This window comes from Lissotriton vulgaris, chromosome 1_1, assembly GCF_964263255.1.
Source record: "Lissotriton vulgaris chromosome 1_1, aLisVul1.2, whole genome shotgun sequence".
In the NCBI taxonomy this organism is placed as follows: Eukaryota; Metazoa; Chordata; class Amphibia; order Caudata; family Salamandridae; genus Lissotriton; species Lissotriton vulgaris.
In genome coordinates, this window is record NC_141685.1 from 1,395,560,017 (window position 1) to 1,395,570,760 (window position 10,744).

Here is a 10,744-nt window from a genome sequence, read left to right on the forward strand (position 1 = left end):
CTCTTCAGTGCTGCCATATAGTGCCACTCAATACCATTTCACCCAGAATGATATCTGATTATATGTGATACGCTGGTGACAGTTTTCATGCCTTTTCAGCTTAGGTCCAGAGCTCTAAACTGGTTTTCCTGACAATGTTTCTCTACAGATTTAACAGTGAATAGGTAAGTTGTCATCTTGTAAGGTCTCTGTATTTAAATCCTGTTCACGCTGTTGCAAGAAGACATCCTTGTCAGATTCACACATCTGTATGTCGTGTCTAGTACTCGACCACGACCCCTTAGCTTGCAACTGTTGCTCTTTAGTGCATGCAAGGCCATCAGATAGCAGGAGGCTAAGTTATTGTTGGAAAGGGTATGCAAGGAGACTCCAAAGTAGTCCCTTTCTATTTCTTCAGGTACGTTTTCTGATAGGAAACGATTCCCCAAAGGATCTTACTAGAGAATAAAACTCCACTCTTCCTCCTCATCAAAGCCAATTTTGTTTTTCCTGGCTTCATCTGCCATCACGTCCCATTTCAACAAGCTATTAAGGTAATTTTCAGGATACCCCTGCAACCTTCAAGGTCTTTCCTATGCGTGGATGTGATCCTCTGGGTTTTGTGACTCTTATTACTCCAACCTCCAGACCATGTAGTTCCAGACTCAAGTTGCAGCCTTGGCTCTGCTTCCAAAGTTGTTGATTGTTAAGGTGCCAGCTCTCGTGCCTTTAGCACATCCCTTTAAGCTGATTGCGGTGCCCGCCCACCTTCAAAGACCGAAGATATTATCTGAGTGCCAAAGAAAAAGTTTGTGCATGTTTTTATGCACCTCCCTAGTACACAGACAACTGGAATGAGGCACCAGTAGTCTTGACATTTCTCCCGATTCTGGCTCCCTCATACTCCTACGTCCTGCAACTGCAGAGAGTACTTCTTTTGTCTTTTACGGTAGTCATGCAGAGGGCAGCCAAAGTTCTCAACTTCCTACTCCGCTACTTAGATGTCTTGGCTGACGTTCTGCAGCCAGGGCAAACTACCGCGAGTCTTTATTTCTTTCTTTATTAACTTTATTCGATCGAAATGAATTAGGCCATAAAATTTCAGAATAAAAAAATAAAATATATTTTAGATTGCACCTAGTTAAAAAATGCATTTTAAAATTATTTCATATGATCGCTAGACACTGATAATATATAGTTTTAACATCTATAAGATGTTTTTACATAATGATTTACACACAGAGAAAGAATGAAGGAAAAGAAACACAATAACTTCAATTAAGCGTACGCTGTACATAGCTACATACCTATTGCACATGATTCTCTATTCTATATTTCTAAAATTCATAAAAACAAAGTCAGGGACTCCTGATTATAATATATTCTTAAACAGTGTTCGTAAATCCACATTGGTAAAACAGCCAATCTTAATTAATCATTTATAAAAATTATTAAAATTATCTATACATGTTCTTTCTAGCATAAACGATGTCCCACAAAAAACTTGACATTCCACAGCAAAGTTCCACAGTAGGCAGTGTTTGGAAGTAGGGGTATGCAGCTCGACATTATGCAAAATATAAAGCCCTTAAAATTGGTAAGATGTAACGTTCTTTCCATGGATTATAACATTTACAGAAAAGTACAACATGCATAGTACTTTGTGATGTCTTTTCATCACACGGGCAGTGACCTAAATTTGCTGAACAGACATTAAGTTTAGGAAAACTGGCTGGAAAATATCCATTCTAAATCTAGTTAGGACAAACCTATCTCTTGAGATGGATACAGCTTTCAGATATAACTGCATATCATTACTAGTCAAAATAATTTGATTTCTTAAAACAGAGGCTTTTAATTCAGTGGTCTGCCTAAGGTTCTCTAGGTGCTCTGTGCATTCTTTTTTCAGTGTTATTCTGGTAATGGCTGAAAGAGAGTTAGGGGTTATCAAAATAGTCTGGTCACCCCAAGTCACAACAACAATGTTGAATATATGTCAACCAAGAGTTACGAGTAAATAGAGATGATTTTAGACTATCCTCAATGATTTAGGGCAGTATGTTCTGAAGTCCAGACTTTGTGCCATAGCAATATAGGTGGTTTCCTGATAAGATCAGTCAGAAACGGGAACCCCAGCTCGGCGTGACAAACATATGAACAACCACTTTTGGGGACTGAGCAAGTATCTTAAGTACTCATTCTCCACTGCTTGCAGTACAGTACATTTTATGTGCCCCCATATTCCTGCCCCGTATAGTGCTACAGTAATGCATTTGGCCTTGTATATCTTAATTATCTCCAAAGAGGGATTTGTGCCTAATCTACTGGCATAGTTTTGTAGGGCCATTATAGTTTTCTTAAATGATAGGGCCCTCAAAGATGTCGCACTATGCCATGTACCTTCTTTATCGAACAAGACACCTATATATGAAAACCTGTTTGTAAAAGCAATCTTGGTATCCTTTATTTGTATGTCATGACAGCCGGTAATAATTCTGCCACACTTCATTATAGATGTTTTCAATAGATTATCTATCAAATTAAGATCTTGCATACATTCAACAAAGATATTAAGTAGAGACTGCAGGGCAAGAGGAGTGCAGGCCATGAGGACAGCATTGTACGCATAAAGGAGGGCCGGCACTGGACTATGCCCCACCTGTGGGAGATCTTTAACTTGTGAGACCAATGCAGCACCTAAATTGTTTATATATAAAGAAAAAAGAAAAGGTGCTAAGACACAACCCTGTCTGACACCTCTCTCCCCACTAAAAAACTGGGTGCATTCTACCAAGGTCCCATACTTGACCCTAGCTTTAGCTCCTGTATAAAGGTCTCTTAAAAAATGTATAATCGATGTTTGCACTCCCATGTCAGTCATATTTGTCCATTACTTCGAATGAATAACGCAATCAAATGCAGAGGAGAGATCGACAAATTCCAGGAATAGATTCCCATCCTTGATCTTAATATATATATTTTTTAACATACTTAAATTAAGACTCTGCTTGATTGTCCCTAGCCCAGTGCGAAACCCATATTGAAGATCTGACAACATTTTCCTTGTTTCTGTCCAATCCTGAAGCCTGTTAAGGATAATACAACCAGCTATCTTCACTAGAGAGTCAAACAAAGAAATTGGCCTATAACACGCTGGATTACGTCAATCACCTTTCTTATAAATGGGTTCAATTATTGATTCTCACCAAGTTGGTAGAAAACATGTATTACAACAAGCCCTTAATACAGCAGTCAGTAAGGGTCCCCATAAAATTACGTTAGCTTTATACAAACCACAGGGACAGTGTCAGGGCTGGGTGCTTTTCCACCTTTGCTAGGCCCTATTGACTTCCTGCACACTAAATGGAGAATCTGGGGAAGTTTGAATTAAGGGTAGATTTTCACTATGTATATGGGTAAGGGTCCCCATAAAATTACTTTCGCTTTATACAAACCACAGGGACAGTGTCAGGGCTGGGTGCTTTTCCGCCTTTGCTAGCAGTTATTGCCCTATTGACTTCCTGCACACTAAATGGAGAATCTGGGTGTAGGACAGTAGGGTCTGCAATCCTATGGTCACCCCAGATTTGTGCTTTTTGCTTCACTGGTTTACGACTTTCCCTGGCTGTGGGCCTGCTAATCAGACCCGCAGCCTAGCTGTTCTCTCTCTAAATTGACATCCATGTACCTTAGGTGCATTTACCAATTGGTATTGGGTCACTCTTGTAAGTCCTTGTACAGTGTACCATAGGTACCCAGGGAATAAGTGAACCCAAGGCCTACCAGGGGCTGCAGCATGTATTATGCCACCCCTGGCTGGCCTTTCAAATCTGACACAACTGGCTGATCAATCAGCTGGGGCAAGGTGGTGTAAACACCCTTTGCTATAGATATAGTATACCTATATCTAAACCTAAAATGGACACATATACTCCTGCAAGTCACTCCTATGGCAGGCCTTAACAATCCTGGAGGCAGAGTGCTTGGAATTATGTGAGATAGTGCTCTGGCATGAGCTGAGCCTGTCTACAGCTTTCGGAACCAAGTCCTGTAGTTGTTTCCATGATAACGCTATACCATATACTCTTAAGTGCATTATAATCCTCGCGGTTATTGCTAACTTTGGCATAGCATTATCAAAACATGTCGAGTAAGGTGCCATACGAATTGGAATACTACCCCCTCGCCAGTTCTAGCGACGGGGGTAGCATTCCACCCTTTTAGAGAGACACGACATGTACCTAACTGTGAAACCCGGTTAAAGTTAACCCGAGCTTCAGCATTACAAAATGGATGCTGCCACCACAGAGACAAGTCTGACCTCCTGCTGCTGGGTGTCCTTCCAGCGAGGGAGGCTTTGACAAAGGGTTTCCTGCCTTGGGAGGTGTTAGCACCACCCCAGAAAGGATTTTGTGTATTGGGTAGGACAGGGCTGAAAGGAATGAGACATGCCTGGGGCACACAAGGTGTTCCTGTGCATACAATGGTCCAAACCAGTTCCTGGGGCTCTCCAGCCCCAGCTCTGGCGCAAGACCGGACAAAGGATAGGGGGTGTAACCACCCCCCTTCCTGGTCCCACCCATAGGAGGGACCTAGTCGTAGTACAGCCCCCTTTAGCAGGTAAAAGGTAGGAGCTGGTCCTATTCCAAGTTAGATTAATCCTGAACTGAAACTCTACAAGAAGAAACTCTGGACTTCGACTTTCTGCCAAGAAGACTGAAGAAATCTCCCTTGTGGGCAAGGAGTGTCCACCCTGCACAAGCAGGCACCATCAGCGTCCGGCGGCTACCCTTTGTCGTCTTCCCTCGAGGATCCAGACTTCACAGCCCGACTAAACCCGGATTCCCAGACCTCTCCGACCTCTGCCTACATCTGCAGCACAGCTGAGATCTGTGGGTGCGACGAGACACGTGGGACCGGCCATCTTGGAAGAAGCAGCACTTCGCTCCAGCACGACTTCTGTGGTAACCTCGAACAAGTGCTTTGGGGACTGAGAAGCCCCGACCCCGAGCAGCTCCTGCACCGAAGACCAGCCCTCCAGCTTCCACGAGATCTGCGTGGGGCCCTTCTGCCTGTTTGCTGCTCGACGCGTTGTCTGGTCACTTGCCGGCTGGCTAGTAACCTCCTAGACGATGAATCTTGAAATCCAATCTGCTGGTCTGGTTGCTCCAGACTGGCCCTTCCTTCCCTGCAAAGGAGAAGCACCCCGGACCCTCCTGGTCCGCTCCATACGCCGTTTCCACTCACTGCGTGGGTTGCCTTTGCCAAGGCCTTTTGACTCCAAATCCGGATCCGACACCGCCGGCAGCGAGAGCCTGCGTGGGACAGCTCGTGCCTCCGTCCTGGTCGTCGAAGACACCTGGTCCACGTGGCTGCAGAGACAAGCGTCCACTCTTCACCTGATCGCGACAACGACATCTGGTTCCACTCCTGGTTCCACTCCAGTCACTGGCTAGTGACTTTGAACATTGTCCCCTCTGCTTTCAGGTTCTCCTCTTCACTGATCCACCCTTGGATCACACCAGACATCTTCCTCCTGGTCACCTGCAGCATCTTTTCTTTCAGGCTCCATAGACTTCAACGCCGGAACCCGACACAAATTCGCACCTATGCACCCGCAGCCTGTGGGTGAGGTAACAAGAGCATTTCGGTGCTCAAGGGTAGATTGACTCTCCTAGTGTCCAGTTCCACAGTCGTTTTAGTCCTTACTAGTCAGGATTGTCCGTACTCACCTTTTACTTGAACTGTACTGTCCATAGACGTTGTTACGAATCTTGCGTGTGAGTTCACACTCTGCACACGCGTTCCGTGGGCCTCCTATTACTTACCTAAAGTTAGGATAGTGTAGTCCCAGCGATCCTACAACCTCTGGACAGCTCCATTCCTTCTATCGACTTTCACATTCCACTTACTTAGTATATGGTTTGTTGTGCCCCTAGGGCAACATTGTGATTGTGCAACTTAAACTTATTTTTCCTAAGAGTCTTGTCATGTGCTAGCCCTCTGATCTCATAAAGGGTTCAGAGGTGTTTGTTAGTTAATAAATATCTTGTTTATTTTCATAACTACCTGTGTGGTGTCCTTTCATTTGGTATTCAAGGGGTTATATGTGGTAAAACAGCTGGCTTCACATGCCAAAAGAGTTTAGCCTAAGACTGCTTTGTCCATGCTACCATTAGGATAGCTGGTCTATAAGGTTGACTTACAACCAATCACCATAAGGGTTGTTTGGACTGATACAAGGTGATCACTAGAACTAGTGAGCATCATATATCAGGCCAACTTCTCACATTGGTGTGCAGCGGTTGGGATTTGAGCTTGCTGTTGTTTCTACCAAATATAATCTTGAGATATAATTTGAAAGATCACATAAGGTACCATAGGTACATATAACAAAGCTTAGAAATACTCTTGAGTTCTACTGAACCAGCTGTTGTAGTAGAAAGGGAGTAGCACGCCCTGACTACAACTCTTAGCAAGGGATCAGTAGGAAAACCAATAGTGTAGGTAAGTGCACCACTTACACCTCACTACAAAATATGTCTACCACAGGAGAGAACACAGTGGCTCCCCTTGTGGAAGTTGACCCTCCACAGGTCATTTCAAGATATGCAGCCCTTAGCTTCCAGGAGATGAGACAATTGTGTATCTCCAGGAAACTAAAACAGTGTTCAAACCCTACCCTTCCTTTTCTGATAGGTCTCTTAGAGACATATGATGCTAGAAGAGCTTCTAATCCAGCCCCTCTGATCCTACAGATGGAAGCATACCCCCAGTAGAGGAGAACTCTAACCTCCCTGAAACAAGAGGAGGAGGATGGAGACTCAACTGATGGAGAGGTAGATCATGGTCAGGTTGTAGTGTAGTTCCTATTTTCCCTATAGGCCCTGCGCATTGGAATAACATAAACAGTAGTATAAACGTAAAAGTGCGGTCTTCCAGGTCTCTACTGACTATGCTAAACTTAATTGAGTTTGTTACCAACTAGCTCAGAGGTCACTGGAAACTTTTTTGACTGAATAGGAAGTGATCAGCTTCCCTGGTACAGACAAGAAGGGATTCAGTTTTCCAACAACCGCATAAACATGACAACTTTGCTCCTTAGAATAAGAGTCAATCTCTAGAGTCGTGTGAAACAATAGACAGTTATTTTACTCAGTCAGTTGTGCAGATTACTTTCACCAAGATGCAGAGAAATAGAGAGACGGGCGTTTTCAATAAAAAGGTATTATTTATTGAACAGTCTTTCTTCTCGTGCAAGAGAAATTAATTGCCACAATTGCAAGACTAGTTATTATAAAAAGTGCGTGCAGTAAAATGAGGATTGCGAAATAATACTGTAAAATTATGGTTTCTTAGACATACAATGGTTAAAATGAATAAAATATATACATTCATATATACATTTGACTAACGTACTCAACTGGTGCTTCTAACTACGCCTACCCCAGTGTACCTGACCTAAGCCTAATACTTGGGAGGGAGTAAGTAAGTAGCAGTTTTAGTTAAGTTGGTTTTGCCAAGGTTTGCTTCAAGAATTCTCTCTAAGGGTTTAGTCAACACCATACCTCTGGAATAGAATGTTGGAGGTCTTGTATCTCCTTCCAGGACTCGATATCCCAGTCACTCGCAAGAGTAGGCTGGAAACGCCGGAGCTGGATTTTCTCGGCAGGAGAAAAGACAGCGTCTCTCTCAGCGCGTCAAGGAGGAGGAGGGGCAGCGTCCGTGGGCAGCTTGTATCTGCTGGGCTCTGCAAGGGACAGCTGTTCTGCTCCTGTATTCACCACACCATCGCTATCATCGATGTCGTTGAGGCAGCGTTTGCTTAAGGCAACGTTGGTAATATTTATACCTGAAAGGTGCCTGGTTTGACGTAAGTTTTTGGACATAAGACGTCAATAAAGATGTCACTAGGAAGTGAAATCTGAAAGAGACACGTTAGTGATAGATTCCTTACCTTAGAATATCCCCAGGCGTCAGACTGGATCCGGAAAGTAGCAGTACCCTTGCGCGTCGGTAGGCGTCGTCTGCGGCTCCGCGTCCGTCGTGGGCGCCGTGATGACGTCGTCGGAGTACTTAGACGCCGCCTCCGCGTGCTGACGTCAGTTCTTCTTTTTTCCGCGCCAGCCAGCGCAGATCTGGAAAGAGCAGTTCCCTAGTCACTTTTTGACTAAACTTTTGTGATCTTTTTTGATCCATATCGAAGTCTTCTCCGACGGTGCCGTTAGGGATGCCCGGCTTCAAGCATTGCGACGAGTGCGACCGTACCATGTCGGTTACGGATCCCCACCGCTTGTGCCTGATGTGTTTGGGCGTCGACCATGACGACGAGGCCTGCTCCGACTGTCGGACCCTCTCGAGGAAGGCCAGGCGGGAGCGGTCCCGCAGGCGACTCGAGATCCGCCAGTCGGCACCGCGCCGTGTGAGGTCCCGGTCCCGGTCCCACGGGAGGTCGAGGGACAGGTCGCGGGGACGGAGCCGTCACAGCTCCGGGAGTCGGCGCCACTCCTCCGGGTCCAAGTCGTCAGGTAAGAAGCATAAGAAGTCGAAGAGACATCATCGCTCTTATGACTCCCCCCGACGCTCGCACGACGCGGCCGGGGGTTCGGGTGACACCGCCCACGCGGCTCGTCGCGGGCGCCGCGTTCGGCCCCATACCCCCCGGTCCCTGGGCTGAATGCGACGCCGGAGGAGATCGAGCGCTTCCTCATGACCATGAGGTCCCTTTCTCCTCCGACGGGTTCCGCGGCGCCTTTGGGCCCAGTGAACCCGTCTGGGGGCCCTAGTGGGTCGGGGGCTACGACCCCGACACCGTCGGGTGCTTCGGCCTCGACGCCGCCGGCGCCTTCGGGCCCGGTGCCGCAGGGCCTCACTATCCCGACGCCGCCGGTGCCCTCGGGCTCGGCGCCGCAGGGTACAGCGGCCCCTTCGTCGTCGGTGCCTTCGGGCCCGGCGTTGCAGGGCGCCGCTCGGCCCTCGTCGGGCGCTGGATCGTCACCGGTGGACCTTACGACCCCCCCGGGGTCGGTCCGTGTGGTGTCCCCTCCGGCATCGTCCTCGGGCGGCGCCGTCCCCGATGCCTCCTCTCACTGGGTTCCGACGTCGGACAGGTGGGTGCTGCAGATCGTCCGAAGGGGCTACTCCCTCCCCTTCGAGACGACCCCTCAAGCCATGCCACCGCAACACCACCGCGTATCGGGGGATCACTTGCGGCTCCTGCAGGAGGAAGTGTCGGCCCTCTTGGCCAAGGTGGCCATCGAGCGCGTTCCTGGGCCAGAAGTAGAACGTGGTTGCTACTCCCACTACTTCCTGGTACCCAAGAAGGGCAAAGGGGGCCTACGCCCTATCTTGGATCTGAGGAACGTCAACGGCTTCCTCCGGAAGGAGAAGTTCAAAATGCTGACACTAGCTCAGGTCTTGGCTGCCCTAGACCCAGGAGACTGGATGGTAGCGTTGGACTTGCAGGACGCATACTTCCACATCCCCGTCCTGCCGGCCCACCGGCGTTACCTGCGTTTCACGGTAGGTCTCGAGCACTTTCAGTTTACCGTGCTCCCCTTCGGCCTTACCAGCGCCCCACGGGTGTTCACGAAGGTGATGACGGTGATCAAAGCTCACCTGCGCAGGTTAGGGGTTTCAGTCTTCCCCTACCTAGACGACTGGTTGTTGAAGGCGGGCTCGCCCCAGGCAGTCGTCAACCACCTCCAGACTACGGCGGATCTCCTGCACCGGCTGGGATTTTCCATCAATGTGCCGAAGTCACACCTGTGCCCCTCTCAGAAGCTCCTTTTCATCGGAGCAGTTCTCGACTCTGCGCAGTTTCGGGTTTACCCGCCCGAACAGCGGGTTCGGGATATACAGGCCCTGATTCCGATCTTCGGGCCGTTATCCCGGGTTTCGGTCAGGTTGACGCTGCGGCTTCTGGGGCCGATGGCCTCCTGCATCCTTCTGGTGCATCACGCACGGTGGCGGATGCGGGCTCTGCAGTGGGACCTGAAGTTTCAGTGGGCCCAGCACCGGGGCAACCTGTCCGACCATGTCCTGATCTCGGAGGGCACTGCGAGACAGCTGCAGTGGTGGCTCACGGACCGCGATTGGGTCAACGGCAGATCCCTCTCCCTTCCCCAACCGGAGCACGTAGTTTTGACGGACGCGTCCCTCCAGGGCTGGGGAGGACTCTGGTCTCCGGCGGAGTCCCGGCTCCATATCAACCTGTTGGAGCTGCGGGTGATTCGTCTGGCACTGAAAGCATTCCTCCCGTCTGTCCGAGGGAGTGCAGTGCAGGTGTTCACGGACAACACCACCGCCATGTGGTACTGCAACAAACAGGGCGGGGTGGGGTCGTGGACCCTATGCCAGGAGGCTCTGCGCCTCTGGCAATGGCTGGAACATCAGGGCGTGACTCTGGTGGTTCAACACCTGGCAGGTTCTCTGAACGCCAGGGCGGACGAACTCAGCCGTCGGTGCTCGATGGATCACGAATGGCGTCTGAACTCGGACGTGGCGCAAGGCCTCTTTCTGCGATGGGGAGAGCCTTGGTTAGATCTATTAGCCACCGAAGAGAACGCGCAATGTCATCAGTTCTGCGCGTTGGAATTTCCAAGGCGGCACTCGCTCGGAGACGCTTTTCGTCGCGAGTGGAGCTGCGGTCTGTTGTACGCCTTTCCGCCTATACCTCTTCTGCCCAGAGTGCTGAAGAAGATCAAGCGCGACCGGGCACAAGTCATCCTTGTGGCTCCGGACTGGGCACGAAGGTACTGGTATC